This window comes from Coturnix japonica, chromosome 18, assembly GCF_001577835.2.
Source record: "Coturnix japonica isolate 7356 chromosome 18, Coturnix japonica 2.1, whole genome shotgun sequence".
NCBI classification, from domain to species: Eukaryota; Metazoa; Chordata; class Aves; order Galliformes; family Phasianidae; genus Coturnix; species Coturnix japonica.
The window spans coordinates 7,606,685-7,625,155 of record NC_029533.1 but is presented as its reverse complement, the minus strand read 5'-3'; the positions used below and the strand labels follow the sequence as shown (position 1 = coordinate 7,625,155).

Genomic DNA, 18,471 nt, shown 5'->3' with positions numbered 1-18,471 from the left:
GAGCCTTGTGGGACATCAGTCCTGGGAACTCTATTGAAATTCTCAGCCAAATAAGAAGTATTCCTGATTTTTTGAAGGTGAGAAGAGCTTGCAGCTCAGCATCCTTCTGTCTTTGCTTGTCTTCATTGTCACATAGCTCAAGAAAAGGCCATGAGCACCAACAGCTTCATTAAAACAAGGGGGGTTCTATGGGGTCCCTTTGGGCACACAGCCTCTTTCTAAAGGTCTGCAAAATGCACCGAAGAATTTACATGAGCAAGTAGACAATAAATAAGCATGGTTTCTTGGAAAAAGAGTTCAGAACCCCAGTGTGAAACATTCGGATCTCCATAACTAGAAAAGAGAGTCTGGAAGTCACTGGTTGAACTAAAATAACCTGAAAAAGGCCTGCCTTCACCTCTGCCATGAGCACAGCCTCTCACCACATATGCTGTGTATTGGAGAAAGTGTGTCTGAGGGCTCATGATACAAGAGTTTTGACCTTACCAAAGGCTCTCAAGCACAGAACTGGCTCCTGACTACGTGTCAGCATGGCAGGTCAGGGCAGCTGGAAGCAACAGCATGGCAAAGCTGGCAACATCTGCCTCAGCTACTGCTGGTGACAAGTAGCATGGAGTGGATGTAAAACACTACAGGTTGCTGCCATTTGAGCTCACAGGGCATTTAAAAAACCACAATGGCATTGCTGTATTCATTGGAAGCCAGTGTGCAAGTTGCTCCAAGGGAGCTGCGCAGCCTCAGGTGCTGCTGCAGCCAGCTCTGATCTGCAGGAAGTCTGCACAACTCCCTCCAGAGCTACGGCTCTGTGGTTGGAGCTGCATGAGCACTGAGCTCCACCAGTGCTCCTTCAGCCTGTTCAATGCACACGTCAGAAATAAGACCACAGGGTATCAAGGGCCACTTCCCCATCAATCAGATGGCTCTGAAACATTGCCCAGTGCTTGCCTTCAGGAATATTTACTCTATCTGCTCCACAACTTGCCAAATATCTTTGTGTGTGTGTGTCTCTTGTTGCTTTACTCCGTCTTTTAAATAAGGAGACAATGCTTTCTGTGTCTCCCTCCTCAGATACCAGCACTCTCCCAGGGACCTCTCAAACACTGAGGCCAGAAACCAACTCCAGGAACTGGAGGTTGCAATTAATCTAAAATTGGTGACTTGTCAATTTTAATAGTTTTAATTTCCCAGCTGTCCACTTGGGTTACACACATAAAACTTCCACATACTAAGAAAATACACAGAAAAACAGTTTCCCTGTCCTCCTTGCAGGATGTGACCTTTAGCTGCTCTCCCCTGCTTCCCAACTCAAGGAATTCGTTCAGCTTCTCAGCAGCCCCACTCACTCACCACTTTCCACTCGCATCCCTCTGAGGGCTCCAGCAGCTCCTTGCTCAGCTCAGAAAGATTTATACTTCTGTGCCCCCTTCGTATCCTTCCTCTCCAGGCTTTGATTTACCATTCCAGATTCCTTATCGCTCCGTAGCACTTCCTACATGTTTGTCTTTATCGCTTCTCGTTTTCCCTCTTTGGAGTCACCAATGAGTTTTGTTTCCTTAATTGCAGTGAGAAAAATTCACCCAGCAAAGAAGTCTTTACAAGGAACTGTGTAAGCCCGGGCTCCAATGGAATGTAAATGGCATTTTGCTTCTGAGGCGGTCCCTCAGCACAGGAAGGACTTTCAACCCATATCAAACTTCCTCGCGCAGTTCTCAGACCCTTCCCTGCTTTACATTTCCTGTGCATTCATTAAAGGAAAGCTCTGTGCCCTCCACAAGGCACGAGGAAACACAACCTTGTTCACCTATTCTCTTAGTGCCTCAACTCCTCCAGCAGCCATTGCCACAGCTGAGCGTCCTGGTCTTCATTTTTCTCCTGTCCTTCAGTTTACGATCTCAGTGGGGTCATCAGCACCCTGATGTGGTCGCATGGGACCACAGACACACTGACCTGGAGTACCACAATGGTTCGTGTTCCTCATCTTTTAACTCAGTCTTTGAAGTTACTTTCACATTTGTTCTCCTACCCCTCAATATTCCCCTCTGCAGGGATTAAAACTGCTGGTAAAATACCCTGCGAATGTTTCCGATCACAATTACACCTGTTCCTAGAAGGATTTCACAGTCAATTGAGTCTCATTATTCTTTTCATATTGGTCTTTCCTGTCCTGGTGTCCAGATTTCCCAAACACACAAACGAAGTTGAGAGCTGTATAGGTTATGATTTCAGAGCATTTTTAACACAGATCTTGCCCAAATACAGACATGCAAGTCTGGAAAGAAATGAAATACTTTTAGCTGGGGTAAAAAGGGGGGAAAAAAAAGGACAGAGGGGAATGTTTTCTATAAAGGCTGCTCCTGTAAAGGACTTGGATGTGCATGACCAAGTGGCCAGGCCAGCTGCTATAAATGGTGCAGAGTCCCAGACTAGATCAGTTATTCACAAATTAAGGCATTCCTGCTTTAGATCACACAACTCTGATCCCTTGAGGGGAAACTTCAGTTACCAGCATGAGTTAATACTGATCTGGGTATGACCAGTACTCAAGCATGCAAGATGCTGGGCAAAAAAACAGGGGAAAATTTAAGCTTGCTTTGTCATTAATTCAGGCTGAATTTCCCAATAGAAAAACAAAAGATCGGCACTTATGGGTGCAGTTCCCCCACAGCACAATAAGGCTTGCCTATTAAATGGGAGTTAAGGGACGCACTGCCTGGAAATAAACTCTACAAAGTCACACCAAGAGCAGGAATGGGAACCAGAGCTGCACTCCTTCACAGGAGGCTGTCAAGAATCCGCTGCTCCCACCAAAATCACCTGGGAGTCCCAGGTGTGTAAGGAGAGGGAAGACCTGATTTGTAAAATATTCCTCCTGGATGGAGTTCAACTTTACAAAAGATCTTTCAGCCCCTTTTCTCTTGTAACCTACTTTAGCTGTGAGTGCCAAGCAGCAATAAAACTACATTCACGTCCATTCAGAAATCATCTTGAAATGCCTTTGTGCAAAGGGAAACAGTTTCACATTCTGCACTTCTTCACATTTCACATGGCAACTTCTTTCAATTTCCAGCATAGAACAATTTTTCCAATAGGAAAAATCAAGTCCTACAGCAAAGTAGGCTGCCCCTACCTGTATTCACATACATGAAATAAACAAGGCCAGTAAAAGACTGTGGTTCAACTGCATGAAAGAGCCAACAGACAGCAAATGGGCACTGAAACTCCAACATCTGCCACAGAGATGGGGACAGCACGATTACATCACCCTGCAGTTGAAAGGAAAATATTGCTTATCTCTTCCACCGTGACATGGTAACTTTCAGCACAATGCTCACTAGTTGCAGCTCTGTCCTAAAACTCCGATTGCACAGCAGGGTAAAAATGGATGCTACCCTTAATAAAAAATGTACTGCAATGTCAAACACCACTACCAGAAAACACAGCGGCAGGCCTTGGCCTCTACTCCTCTACCTGCCCTGCCAGTAGAAAATTAGATCTGCTCATTCCTATATAACCTATTTCAAATCATACTGAATTACCTACAAGATACTAAAGTTAGACTAACAAATAAATTACTCTGTAGCTGAGCTGATAAAATGTGACTGTTTACATATGAGTTAATACTGGAGCTAAGATTAAAGACTACTTCAAACACAGCCTTTGCCCAATATGTAATATAAAATTCTGTTTGGTTTCGGCAGAGCTGAGAACGACTTTAACAACCTTGTTAATCACAGATTAAGAAAAAAGATCCTATTTGGCACCAGGCATGTCATTAAGAACATGTGGGGATGCAGGCGGGTGAGCAGCAGAAGTGACCTCGCTTAGTGCCAAGGAGAGGGCTTGGGGTGCTGGAGCTGCACCACGTCTGAGTGCACCCAGCAGCAGCCAGGCACAGTGAGCTCTGCTTCGAGCCCTTCACATCTTTGTGTTTTGATGCTCCTCAGACTGGTCTGGATCTGTTTGAAAAGCCAGCAAATATCCCTGGGTATCCAGAACTGCCTAACTAAACGTTTTCTAGTCCTAATGAAGTCCACTCCCTTTCTGAAGGTTTCTGACCTTGATGAAGGTCTGACATCACTCCAGGTCTGCATGACCTGGTGCTACTGATTTAAGCACTGCATAGTCCTTTCTGCTCTCTCAAGGCCAACACGCTGCACAGGGCAAAAGAGAAAATCTGCTCCATGTTAAATGTAGCAGTCATTTTGATGCATAACCCCAAAGACTTCACCTGAGCAGCACTCATCCTTGCTTCCCATTCAAGCCCAAGGTTCCCCAAAACAGTTAAGAGGGACTTCGCATATCAGAACACTCCAATTATAACGAACATCCCAAGGATAAGCACTGGACCATGGCAAGTTTTCCCACCAGCATTTCTCTGGAGTAACCTTCCAAGCCTATCTTTCGCTTTCTAGTCCTTGCTCTGCACAAACAAGGTCTGCCTGGGTGGCACATGGTACACTGCGGTGGTGTCCAAGCATCTACTTGGCAATGCCATTTCCAGCATGCACACATCTCCGAAGGCAGCACAGCCAACCTGACCACAAACCATTCTCAGTTATTGCAGGAAAGTCAGAAAAGATAAGGACGGATGGACCTTTCTTTCCCTGTGATCATTTTAGAAGTTTTTTACTGTGAATCTCTCAAAAGTAAAAAGAAGACCTGGTATCTGCCTTTCTACTCTGCAGAAGATAATCTGTGATTCAGCATGGAAGTCCTTCTGAGTTTTGCCTAGTTCCCATTACCACAGTGCCCAAATATCCCATTGTGGAACAAAGTCCCCCCCCCTCCCTCCACGCACAAGAAACATCAGGGGGTTTTCAAAAGAGAAGAGCAATCCTGGCGCCTCATATTCTGAAAGTGCTGTGCAGCCGACCTTTGAAAAGCAATTCTGAAATTCTTCTCCTCAAAACAGAACCTCCTAAAATCACTTCTTGTATTTATTAATGTCGGTCACATCTCGGCCCTGATGGCTTTGCAACGGAATTCAAGTTTATGGTCTGTACTCTATAGCCTTTAGTTGCTGCAATTTAATGCATACTTAAGACCCAAGCAATTGCAAAGAACATGCACAGAATCCTCTTCCTGCTTAGACTACACATGTTTTACATTGCTCGGTTTTTATGGTATATTCCATGCTATTCATGCCTGGTGTTTCTATAGCATCTCCCACTTCAGAAATGTGAAGGGAACTGAAGTGTCCCAGCAGGACTGGCAGAACCCCCTGCTCTTCAGCTACCAAGTGGTGCCTTTCTGCTCTCATGTGAAGCCCATGTTCTTCCACGGAAAGCTGCCAAATGGGTGCAGGACCAGACTAGTTCTGGGGGAGCTCTGGAAAAGGGCAGAGCTGAAAACTCCACTGCTGTGCAGCCAGCCCTGATCCAGTCCTTGCTTCCCTAAAGCCCACAGCACTTCAGTGACAGACAGACACTTTCCTTCCCCCTCCCAGGGTGTTCTACCAGCACTTTGCTGCTGTCACTACCAGAAAAGCAGGACATTCTGCTGAAATTGCTCTGAAAGTGTCAGGGAACCAGGAACGAATGTGCTAACAGTGGTATTTCTTTTGCATAGAGCTGCCATGTGTGCAGGCTTTCCTGGATACTTTTTTTTCTCCTACCAGTTCTGCCTGGCAGAAGTAGAGAGCTCTGAACAGCCACCCAGGATTCTTGGATGCCCAGCAGCCAGCCTGTAAATAGCAACTGTTGGACTTTGGAAATACTTGATTTACATACACTGGGATCAATCCTACAGTACGTGCTTGTCCTGGGGAGACCTGAGCCTGCTCTGTGCTACAATAAACCCAATTGACTGCACACACACGTTGGGAGCTTCCTGAAAACACCACACTCACCTCACCAATAAGCAGATTTCTGCGAGTCTCACCACCTCAACCTGACTTTCAGCAAGTTGTTTTGGGCCACGGTGTATCTGTGGGATGCTGTCATCAATCTGCAGAGTTCAGCAAAAGCCCAGGAATATCATTTCAGTTGAATGAAAAAGGTCAGCCGAGAGCAGCACAATAACACAACCAACCCGATCACATGAGGCATTCGTCAGATCTTGTTCCTGTCTGCTGCTCTCAGATATCTCTTTCTGGACTCCCATTGGGCCATCATGCCTCTAACGATGCCCACGTACACAGACATATGCTCTGCTTTAGTTAGAACTGACTCCTTGTCATGTTATGCAACTGAGCTCTACTCAGTGTTATCTTTTGATTGACTCCTCCACTATTCCCCTCCCAATGCATTTATCTAAGGCCAACAACAGCCAGCAAATACTGACTACAACCCTGCTCTTTGGCAGCTCATTCTGGCAGCGTTTTCAGGCAGTTTGAGAAGTGGGTGTCACTTACATTAGCTCACTCTAAAATGCATATAATCCCTCCTGCAAATTCTAGGCCATGGATTTCAACAGAGTTTCCAAAGTAGGTGTGAGGACCGCTCTGGCTGTGCTAATTTAGTCCCAATTGATTTATCTTGTCTCCTTTCATGGCAGCAAATTGTAAATACTTCCTTTGCTTCACTCAGTGTTTGCTCCCCACACGACAGCTCTCCAGCATTGACAGAATGTGTTAGTGAAAAGCACCTTGATGTCTGTTTGTAATATCACAGAGACGGAGCCATCATGTAGTGCCAGCCCTGCTCCAGGAGAGCTGCCTCATCCAACCTTTCTCTGCTTAGGAGTTCTAGGCCACATGACACAAAAGCTCCATAGTAAGAAACACAAATCACTCCTCGCAAGAGGTGAAATAGACCTGTCTTCAGGACAAGATGCAGAACTAAACTACTGATCCATTGGGGTCCTTTATAATTCCCTATGGCAGATGCTAAACCAGTTACAACCATGAATTTCTTCCTCTGAAGTCAGAATCAGCTGTTGCTGTCTTCTCTGGTCAGCAGCAGACTGCACCCTGCAGCCAGACTCCTGCTGCACTTAGTTCTTTATGGGTCCTACTTTAATGTCTGAAATCTAATTTTATCTTCATTTAGATGTGGCTAAAAACTCTAGCAGCTCTTGTTTTCTCTCTAGATGAGCCCCTACTTCTATAAATGGAACAGACGTTCTTTTGAACTTGTTTCAGTTTAGAGATGTTAAAAGGAAAGTCTGGTGCCCAGCCTCACCCTTTCCCACCACCTTCCTCCAGGGCTTTGCACAAGGCTTTCCAGGTAACATTCCTGGTTGGCTGATGGCTGGTACCTCTATCATTATTTCCCACAGAACTCTGCGGCACCTGGAAGCAAATCTGAGACCGTGCACAAAGGAAGAAGTGGTATTGGGAAAGCACGTGCTGTGCTGTGCTCAGTGTCCTTGCAGAAGCTGAAGGCTTTGCATCAGAACCCACACAGTTAGAAGCTGGGGCAGATAGAAGAACACAATCTCCCTCTTCCAGCAGCAGAAAACTATAACACAGCTCAAACCACATCAAGAAACCATGCTTGAATTGCTATTCTCAGGAGTCATTCAGTCACCAGCATCCAAAGCTGCTTAGGGAAGCAGAGAAAACCAGGTCTGTAGCTTCCTCTAAGTAGTGGCGCAAAGAAGTGGAAGTCTGTGGTGTACCAGTGTGATTCAGGAAGACTGACACTTCATTAGTGTGAGTAAAGGCATCACCACCCTAGTCTTTAACATACATATTTGCCTCAGTCCTGATGTAGTCATGAGATCCCCGCTGCACATGAGAAAGGCCTGTGTTCCAGTTGCTCTTAGTCCCAACTCATGGTACATTTTGCAAATAGAACACGAAACATTCCCTTTAGGGAGGGGAACGTTCAGACATACCCTGTACAAATCAAATGTAACTACACGTTGTACTACTGTTGCTTCTTAATTAACACAACAAGCAACTTAATAATTACACACCTTGGGAAAAAAGGTTGCTATAGACACATTTTGCAGTGAGCTTCCTCACCTCCTCCACTGGGAATTCCAACATTTGCCTCTGCAACAGAGAAATGTTGGGACTGGCATTTGCCACACTCAAGTCCACAAACCTCTGGTTGTGTCAGTTCCTGAATTACAGACCTGATGTCTGCAAATGATTGGTTTTCAAAGCAAAGGCAGCCATCCTTCTGAAGGCTGAGAAATGAATATATCATAAATCCGCATATGTGGCTTTCATTTATAAAGATCTAATTAAATTTTGTTCTGTAATTTCTCTACGCAGTATATACACACAGTATGTATTTTTTTTCCTTTTCTTTTGGTCATAAATACAAGCAATACATCACATAATTTTCTTCCCCTGTAACGTGCCTGATTTTTGTGCTGGTAAAGTAACATCTTATCCTTTTGTAGTCTGCTACAGTGCACTATAGAATCGTTATTGTATGTTACAGTCTGGTTTGGAGATCATCCAGCAAAGCTATCTGCTTCCTTTTAAAAATAAAACAAAATACTGTATTTTTCATGAAGTGTATAAAGCCGTGCAGAAATCCAAGCATGGAAAATAAACACAGCATTGCCAATACCAAACATTTAACAGGCCTGTTCTGGGCCACAAAATCACGAGTTTGCCTTACAAGTCTTGAGAATTCAAAGGGAAGTAATTTCAGGTTTCCTCAACTTGCCTCTTTTCCTTTCAGAACTTCTTGGTTGTTTTCAGGCTATTCTATACAATCAAACAGTTGACAATTTACCTTCAGTTTTAAAGAACGCTGAAACTTGCACATAATTACAGGCTTTGAGGAACCAGAGCTTTCAAGAACAACTGTAACAAAATTTGTGGTAAAGCTGCCAAAGCTGGTGCTGCTGTAGGCTGAAATCTGGTACCTGGCATAGGGCTGACACATCCTCATCCCCGTTAACCCTCACCACTGAGATGCAGACAAATAAGCAGTGCTGTGACAGACTCCAATGTGTACAGCTCCTTCTCTATACTTCCCTTTGGAAATTCCAACTTTCTGGCTGACTGCATGACAGGCTTTCTGCTACCAAACCAAACTGCTCCCTCGAGCTGAGAAACAAGTTCCTCCCAGCTCTTCTGAAAGGCATTTTGAAATATGGTCATAACTTATTACTGGCAAAATACACAAGCAGACGGTCAGTGCCTCACTTGCTCACACACATGTTCACCCTGACCAGGCTGAGGGCAGTGCACACCCACCCACTGCTTTCAGAGCCCTCTGCATCCTGCCCTTACCTTGCAAGTGTCTCCAAACAGAGTCCTGAAGAGCCCTTCTAGCCCAAGTTGTCGTGGTTCAGCATGCCCTGCAATGCAGTTTCCACTGGGTCAGGATCAGGGCTCCAGCATCCTCTCACAGACCCTCATCCCAAGGGCAAGGTGTGACAACAGACCACCAGGATGGGATTTACAGCATTGGCTCTGGTTTAGAAAAAAAAGGGGAAATTACCAAGAGGTTGAGCTATTTTGCTCTGACATTTGCAAAACAAAACATTTCGATTTTCTGTGTCAGAATGAAACTTTATTATGACTTTTCGAATAAAAAAGGCTGAAAACTAAAAGAGCATTTCAAAACAACATGAAATCATGCTTCAAACTGAAATATGATTTACTATAGCACGGTTTGAGGGTTTGGGACCTTTTTTTCTGCCAGAAAACACTGATTTAAGGGTGGTTCTGATCAATCTCAAACTAACACTGCTTTTCCCCAGTTTTTCTGCATAACTCTTACACTGAAATTAGCTGCTCGCCCTGCTCTTGTGGTACTCCCAGTCCTCAATGGCAACTCACAGCCTGTGGATCCATGAGCTGGTCCATTTCTCATAGGCAATGTCACACCTGCACTTGCTTAAAGGAACGGCACTGCCCTAATAGCAGGGAGTGCTCAGTGAGGCATTCTGCATGGCTGGGACTCACCATGGGATAGGAGCTGCACAAGAAGATTTTGTGTTGTTTTATATACAAGAGTCACATGGAGTTACCATGTATGTACAGCAGAGTTCTCAGTTTGTTAAAGAACAGAAAGGGGCAACGTACCCTCCGAGGTGCACAGGGAGCACTCCTGCAGGGACGGCAGCTGGGGAGGGCTGCGATGAGTTCCCATCGGTGCCGACATCCTCAGGGGTCGTGGGATTGGCCTGTGCATGAAACACTCGGGCTTCTCTGGCAAAACAAAAGCATTTCACTGCAGTCAGCAGAGCTGGACAAACAAGCAGGAGATGATGGATCATCTGTTTTCTTCAGCCCAGCCCCAGGCAGGACTCAGGGTAGCAGCACTGACAAATGTGGGTGCCAAGTACTGTGCCTTGGCTCTGCCCGAGGTGCGTGCAGCCAGATTTCACTGGTGCAAAGAGAAGCACTAAATCCTGTGCAGAGCAAAGCACATCACTCACCACTCCAGGCAAGGCTGTTTCCTGAGACAGTCGTGAATTCATTTTAACACCACGATTTGAGCACAAGATCATTTTCCCCTTCTCCCTTTCATGATGGTAAAGGAGCTCAGGTGCACCTCACCCGCTCATCACTGTCAGCCTGCAGTTCTCGGACATTCCCATGCTGGGATCATGGGAATCATGCAATAGTGTGTCAGCTCACATTCAAGCCCAGCCAGCATAATTCTGCAGCTCAGATCTTCTCAGAAACAGCTTTGGTGTGTGAGGCACCGGTTTCTTCGCATCTGATATACAGTCTGAGACTGCACATCCAGAAACCAACTTCTGTCAGCCTGAGACAAAGGCTCAGGATCCAACCCTGTAAATGATGCACAAAAGGAGCCCCACTCACACAGGCAGCCCCGCAGCACATCTAGGAGTGCCTGGCCCCAAGCACAGATCCATTTTCAGATGATTTGTTATGAAGTGCATTAATTAAAGGGCATCTTTCACTGTGGCGTTTGTTGCCAGTAAATGGGTTATGTGTAGCAGTGATATGTTTCAGTGTTGACGTGTAAGGGTAGCATCGCTTCAGCAGTGATAGGGAGGTGTTGATGGGATAAAGCCCACCCTCCAGTACCTCCATTTCTGCAGCTGCAGCCATGCCAGCCACTTGGGTTTCTCCATTCCACAGTCCCAGTGTTAATGCTTAGCAAGTGCCTAATGACTTTAGTGGGATTGCAAAGACCTCACTTCGTGCTGGATGCTGTAGGAAATAAAAGGCAAACCTCGTATAAAAACAAAATAGAAAAAGGCAGGTGGGGAAAGGGAGCTGCAGGGTTGGATCCATTTTAGATGCCCAGCTCCTAGCACTAAGTCACCCAGATTTTGAAGGGTGAGGAATGGGACAAGCGAGGATTGCTCCAGCAGCTAATGGCACAGCTCCCACAGCCACCAGGAGGGTCCCCATGAGCCTTGCAGGGCACTGTGCCCCATCCCATCAGCTGCCAAGGGCCCTTTGCTCCAAGAAGAGAAAAGTGACACAGCTCTCTGTAAATTTCAGTTGTTAAATACACCCTTACATTTACATCAGGTCACCCTGTGAGTCAGTGTGACACATGAAAGGGCCATTTTGCAGCACAGTGCTATGTGCCATAGAGATGTGATCAATCACACAAAGCAAATAACCAGCTCCTACAGCTCCCAGCTCCAGCAAGGGCAAATGTCAGCCCTGTGCCAGGAACAAGCCCATGAGCTTTCCCACCCACATGGGGCAGAGGCTCCAAAGGAGCCCATGGGATCTTGCGGGAGATGGGCCCTAGGAAAGAGATGCGCGCAGCAGCTTCCAATGCCATTTCTGCCTTGAAAAAGCAAAGTGAATCCTGCCCAACCTTCATGCCAAGGCAGGTCAGCCAGGCTGCAGGGCTCCGGAAGCTGTCCTAATATTTACCTGTTCTCAGGGCACTCACAGAGTCGCACTGTTCAGTCACACATAGTGGCTAATGAGCTTGGGATGCTCTGAGTTTGCCATCCCAGCCCAGGCTCACTCTGTAGCACAAAGAGTGGGTGAGGAACCACTAAGAGCCAATATACAGTGGAGAACTGTTTGGGAATGACTTGCTGAAACCAGCCCCTGAACTCTATGAATAGACTCTGTAAACAGCACTGCAAAGTTCTCCTCAAGGCTTTAGCCCTCATCTGGTAAAGGAAAACGTACAGCTGAAACAGACTGTGAAAACAGGGAAAATAGCATCACAAAATGCCACAATCCCCGAGAGGAAAAAACCTTTATCCTGTGTCCACGCAAAGACTGAACGCAGATTTAATGGCAGAGATCTCTGCAGCCTCTCGAGCAACGTTCGCTGCCCGGTTCCTCGGGGGAAGGAGGCAATGGGTGGAAGCCGCCTGCAGGGAGCGCAGCCTCGGGCGCCCGGTGCCGGCACAGGGCAGGCAGGGATGTCTCGCAGCGCAGCTCTGCGGGCTGTGCCCGGGTTCCGCTGGCTGCTGCCTGCCCGGACCGGGCTCAGCGCTGCTGTTGGCACACAAAGCACCCAGGGTTTGCCGGGGTTACAACAGGCGGCAGCCACCCCCGATTCCCAGCGTGCGAGAGGTCCGACTTGTATCCTCATAACCTCTGCTCTAAACAAAGCGGCAACGCCATTAAGCAAGACAAAAGCCAATAAAAAATCTGGATGGTGAAAGAGCCCATGTGTGGGGAAAACGCTCTATTGACCCAATAGGGCAGGGAGCAAAATTGCAGTTAAGATCTTATCCTGAAACTGTATGGATTGCCCTGATCTGTGGCAACACACTTAAACCTCTCTGCCACAAAAGCTCCTTTTCTGCAAGACACTGCAGAGCAATATTGCAGCAGGCGCACAGCAATACCCAGCTCAAGGATTGCAGGGGTAAATCCTCTCTGGGGAGGAGTCAGCGCTCCAGGAGCACTTAGTGATGCCAAGACAGAGCTACAGCGCTCTACAAAGAGCTCTCTTGCTAATTGAGCAAGTGAAGGCTTTTTGGAAGAAAAACAAATATATTTGCAGACAGGCTAAAACAATAAAGGGAAAATTTTAAAAGCTGAAGAAAGGGACCGGAAAGTCAACAATAGGAATTAAAATCTCCGAAGCTGTTGCCTGCAAACAGGCTGTGGAGGGTGTGCTACCAGAGAGAACTCACAGCTCTGTCCCTCCTCTGTCCTGCTGTGCATTACCTGCATGGGAGAGGAGGTGGCCCTGCGAGAAGGATGCAGGAATCAACGTGGTGCTTCAGAGAGCAATAAATCAGCAAGCATCAAAGCCACAATCTGTATCGAGGATTTCAAAATCAGAAGTGTTGAAACCAAGAACTTTCCTTGGGGAAGAGCCAAACGCCAGGGAAAGGCAGAGCTGGTGGGGTCTGAGCTGTGGGGAAGCATAGGGCCTGAACGGGAGGCGGCTGTGCAGCATGGAATGCAGCTCAAGCCACTCTAACCCTGGGAACACTATAGGTTATGGAGCTACAGCAGAGACCTCATCCTAACAGGAGAACACCAAATTCCTTCTTCCTGTAGCTCAACCATCTCTATCAGCCGCTATTCTACCGAGCTACAGGGCTGGGATGTTAAAGCCCAGTCTGCCAGGTTTTGTTGTGCTGCCGGGGTGATGGCTGGGGATGGGAGCACTGCTCACAGCTGCTCTGGCTCGAAGGACCCCACGCTCCATTACGCACTGACATCCAAACACACACAACACAGGAATCAGACACCAAGAACAGAGCCGAGAAAGTCACATTCTTGCAGAAGAGATCCACCTGGCAGCTGGCCATTTTCTCCAGCACAAACCACAAACTTCTGATGGATTTCCAAGGAGGATTAAACTGTTTCTCAGTTTTGAGAAAAAATCAGGGTATGCCTAAAGTCATTTGCAGTACCCACGTTTAAGCAAGATGCCTGAGCGTATGCTTATATCCCTGCATTTCACACAGCACACTGAGCAGCACCAACCTTCCCAGCCTCCAGAAGCAATTCCTTAGTGCAAGAACCCACCAAGATCCTGCTCCAGCTGCTACATTAGATGCTAATCATTCCCGTGATGCTCAGTTCTTCCTGACACCACAGTGAGAGCTGCAGCCCATTACATTGCTGCAGTGCTGCCAAAGATGCTGCAGTCGAGGGGTGATTCAGACTGCTTAACTCAGACCTTCTCACACACTGTGGGCCAGGTTCACACGATAAAATCCAGAGTCATTCCTTTGAAATGACGCTGGTTTTAGCTATTACTGAAAACTACTGACTTATTTTTGTCAGTGTTATTCTGGATTTACAGCAATGAAAATGAAAGAAAAAAACTGAAATTGCCTGTCATTGTCAGTTAACTGGGGTTAGCACAGGGTGTGAATTTAAAGCAGAAGAACTGTCACTGAATTCCTCCCCAGATTACAGCAGAATTGGAACAAAACCACAATTTGTTCTGGATTAAAATAGCAGGATTTGGGAATGTGCACTCCAGAGCAGCATCCTCTTCTGTTTCTGTCACTCTGGAACAGTAAGAGTAGCTGTGGAGGAGCAGCAAGATGGCCCTTCTGCTCTGACCTTCTGGGCATCAGGGAAACTGCTTCCCACCTCCTTTCTGCTCCAAACCCAGCTGACTCTCCTAAAAGGGTTTCTGCCCACAAATACAGAGCAAAATTCTATCGGGCCCACCTGCACCATTTCCTTTCAGCACGAGCTTTTATCGCTAAACTCTTAATTTATCTAAAATGGAAAAAAAAAAAATCTCAGAGAAAAGCAAAATAAGGATTTGTAGGAATACAGCAGCGTTTTCCAAATGTGCTTTCCCCGTGAGTCAGGGTCCATTCCCATGCACTGACACATCCTGCGCTAACCTGTGGGCAAAGCTGGAGCTGCGCACAGCCCAGACACATGGAAGACACTAAGAGAAACCAAAGGGAAAACTTTGCATCCCAGGAACAGCCCTACAGGACACACTTTGCCAACATTTTTATTCCCAGGATATCAGCACGCTGCTAATTCTGCTCCACACTATGAAAACTGCGCACCAGCTGGAAAGCAAATCCCTGCTGCTGGACTCAAGGGGCTCTGGAGGAGTTCTGATGCCTCTGTAGAAGCTGCAACTCTAATAATCATAGTCACCAGTGCCCTGTGGTGCCCTCATTGCGCTCCTGCTGATGCTGGGAAGTACAGGCGTGTCCAAGCCTGAGGGGTGATTCCAACAGACAGGTTGTGCACTCACGCACAACAGCTACTCCTGTAAAATGCCACACCTGGACATATTTATTCTGGAATAAAATGTGACTTGATACTATTTACTTTATACCTTTGGGCAGTTTACTCACTTTCTCTTAAGGTGGAATAGGCTAACACAAACCAAGGCCATTTATTCCAAGAACCGTACTGTTACACTGACAACTTATACAGGAATACTGAGAATGAGTGACATTATTCCTTAGTTTTAAACACAGAAAAGCTCACATTTAATTGCATATGTTAATAACCAGTATATATCACTTCGATGTTCCCAGGACCAAAGAGCCTTCCTGATGAGGACAGCTTGGGTGAGTACCTGTGAGTAAGGCTCCCTCCCCCAAAGCATCACCATTGGATCTAAAAGGCAGGCAGTGATTTTCCCAGCATCTTGGGCTGTGATTATAGGATGTATCAGCCCAAACATCCTGAATGCTCTTAATTAAACTCTAAGGGTGAAAAATTAACCACCATAGGTATTCTATTATGCGTGACCAGTAAAAAGAAAAATTAAAATAAAAAAATCACTTTAAATTTACATAATGTTGAACTGAAAATTATTTAGCAGTCACATTGAGACTTAGATAATTGGTAATTATTTATCCTGTCTTTCTATCACCAGGGAGGAGCAGGCGGTGCATTGCCATCACTTTGCTTCACGGGGGATCTCAGGAAGGGGCTGCACTGCTGCATTCCTGCCCTCCTGCAGCAGTCATGCTGCACACCCTGTAATGGCCCTGAGCTCATGGGGACGGCTTCTGCTGCCTCCACACACAAATAGCTCTTTATCAGACTCCAAAAATACTTTTACCGGCAATGTATAACACACGCTGTATGCTACTAATTAATCTCCAAGCCAGACTTGCGTGGAAAACACTGTTCAGAGTGCTGGGCAGGATTATAGGCAGGTTACTCAAGCAGGCAGAGAACATGATGGGACAGGAGCTCCCATGCAGGTACTTGCCCTGCAGTGCTCCCAGGACAGCCCTGCTGAGCAGCACTGCCATTGCTCTGAGATATCCCCAACACTTGCCTTGTTTCTCTGGGGATGCACCAAACCTGTGCTGATGGGAAGGGACACTTCCATCTCCTGGGTCCCTTCAGCCAAACCCCTGCCTTGCTGCTAGGCTGAAATAACCCCTCTCAGCTCTGCATGTATAGTCCTGACTTCTCCCAAAGGAAAACTTATCCAGGATGACCACACAGACCTCTGCAGCCTCACCCAGTTGCTCTCCCTCTTAGGAGCTCCCACCAGTGCCTGCAAGGAGGCAGGGGACACTGTCACAACAAGGCTTTTCAGAAGCCCTTCCAACCTTTCTTCTTGTCCAAGCCTTTTCCCAGGATATTCCCTCGAAGTCCCTGCCAAGCACACACATGGTGCTGAGGCTGTTAGGCTGTGCACGAGGTGGGCACCCATCCATCACAGCATGGGACGTGCTGCAGCACTCACTGAGAACAGGAGAGTATCCACTACTCTGTCTGCAGTGCCAATATATCAGCCCAGGAGAGATCCCTCAAGGTAAAGACAATAACCTTCCTTATCAAATCACCACCTTAATGAGCCATGATTGCAAATAAAAGATGATCGTGTGAGATAATGCTTCAGTATGAAACCAGATACAACAGAATACGGACTGCCATGATCACTGCAAAACACAGGAGGTGATTTATACAGATTTTCCTTCATAACAGTTATAGCAAACATCAAAATTCACCTCAGCATTTTGAAACCAGGCCCCAAAATTTGCCTTCTAAGAAAGTCCAAGAGCATCTGGTATCTGGTAAATGATTCCCCACAGCACTGCATTTTAAAGATAACAATAGGGACTATGGCAAATCCTTGCACAATGAGAATCTCTGCTATGCATTTCATCAACTGCAAGACATCAGCAGGACGTCAGCCTGGATGCTCCCTCCTCATCCTCAGCAGCTTCCAGCCACACACTGCAAGGAATAACTCTGCTTTACATCCCTACTGACACCACACATAGATTCAGAGCTATTGTGCTGCTCAGAGCCCTCGGGAACTCGAGCAGACAACTTAAGGAACAGGAAAGGCTTTACCATCAGTGGCATCTACCTGCTTGGGTGATTCAACACATGGGAAATTTCACTTCTAAGTACTTCTCATTTCTGGTCTGTAAGTCACCAAAGCAACAGCTGGAACCTCCCCTGCTGCTGGATGAACATCTCCGAGTTCATCCAAGTAGAACTATAAGTGGCAAGGTAACATAATTAAATCTCCTCATCTCATAGCCCAAAAGATAATCCAATTCATAACTCACAATGTGCCCGTGCTCTCAAACAGAAGGGGAAAAAAAAAGAGAGAGAGATTTGGAAGTTAAGACTTCATTGGACCTGAGACAGGGAAGAGATGGTGTCAGTCTGTCCAGTATGTATTTATATATCAGCCTTCAGAGAACAGCAATGCTCAGTTGTCCTCATATGTTTGTCTGCCTGGGGAGAGGTTTCCAGTTACACAAATTTATGGCTGGGTGATATTAGCAGATCTGATTTCTTGAGAAAGATAATGAAGTCCAGGCAAGGAGCAGAAATGTCAGTATGACAAGCTGATCGCTTACTACACCATAACTTAATACATCCTGTGCATGTTTGGGAGGATGTTTTTGATGAACTAGCAACCTAAATTAGCAAGGAATTTTTAACATGTGCCTGGTCTTCTCACACGTCAGGTATCAGGATTCACCTTTAGGGGGGAGATCATTCCCTAAGCATGACTCCATTCGCTCTAGCATTGCGATTTATGACTGCAAGGTGTTTGGAGGGATGAGTGGAGAAGTGGAAACGTCCACGATTATTCAGGGAAAGAAGAAGCTATCGGACAAGACTGCACCATCAATTTCCAGATCACACAGCTCTCTTCTGAGCAGGACTAGAGAAACCACAGCCAGAGCTGTCTGCCTCTCAATGACCAGAATAACCAAACACAGACAGAAAGGTCCTGTTCTCCAAAATACAGAGGACAGGAGCGGAGTGATTTGTTACACTCCTGATCCCAGATAGCTAAGTCCTCCTTTTGTACATCCCTGCAAGCTCAAAAAGTGAGACTGATGACTTTTCTCCTCCTCCTGATCACAGTGGGATGAAACAGAATGGCTGACACGAGCCTATTGGCAGTTTGTAACAAAACTGTGACAGAAGAAGACAGGTTAAGGCCTCCTGCTTTGTTATCTTACTGTAGTCAGATCCTGTTTACAAGACCAGTGAATACAACAGCCAGAGAAGTGAAACTGTTTACTTGTAGTAAACTGCTGATGCTCATAGCTTTTGCTCCATGTGCCTCTCATGTTGCTTTCCCATCCTTCCAAATATAGTCTCCTGTGATAGCCAAGATCTGGAAGGCTTTTAAGCAGGAGTCTGTTCCCAAAGGGCAGTGCGCAATGCAATTTGGCCTTTGCATATCACTGGCACTCAAGATAGAGAAAGAAATAATC

General features: G+C 46.3%; 1 protein-coding gene across 5 annotated transcripts in view; it reads right to left on the bottom strand.

The window, feature by feature from the left end:
• Positions 1–18,471, bottom strand: part of COPRS (coordinator of PRMT5 and differentiation stimulator) — a 111,506-nt gene that overhangs the window by 14,707 nt on the left and 78,328 nt on the right. For 3 of the 5 annotated variants that reach the window (XR_004309258.1, XR_004309259.1, XR_004309260.1), the window contains exons 3-4: positions 9,938–10,063; positions 9,140–9,322 (exon numbers count right to left, since the gene is read on the bottom strand). The gene's annotated coding sequence lies outside the window, so the exon portion shown is untranslated. Of the gene's footprint in view, positions 1–5,848; positions 9,115–9,139; positions 9,323–9,937; positions 10,064–18,471 lie in introns of those variants that run through there. The other 2 variants (XR_004309257.1, XR_004309261.1) reach the window with 2 other exon arrangements.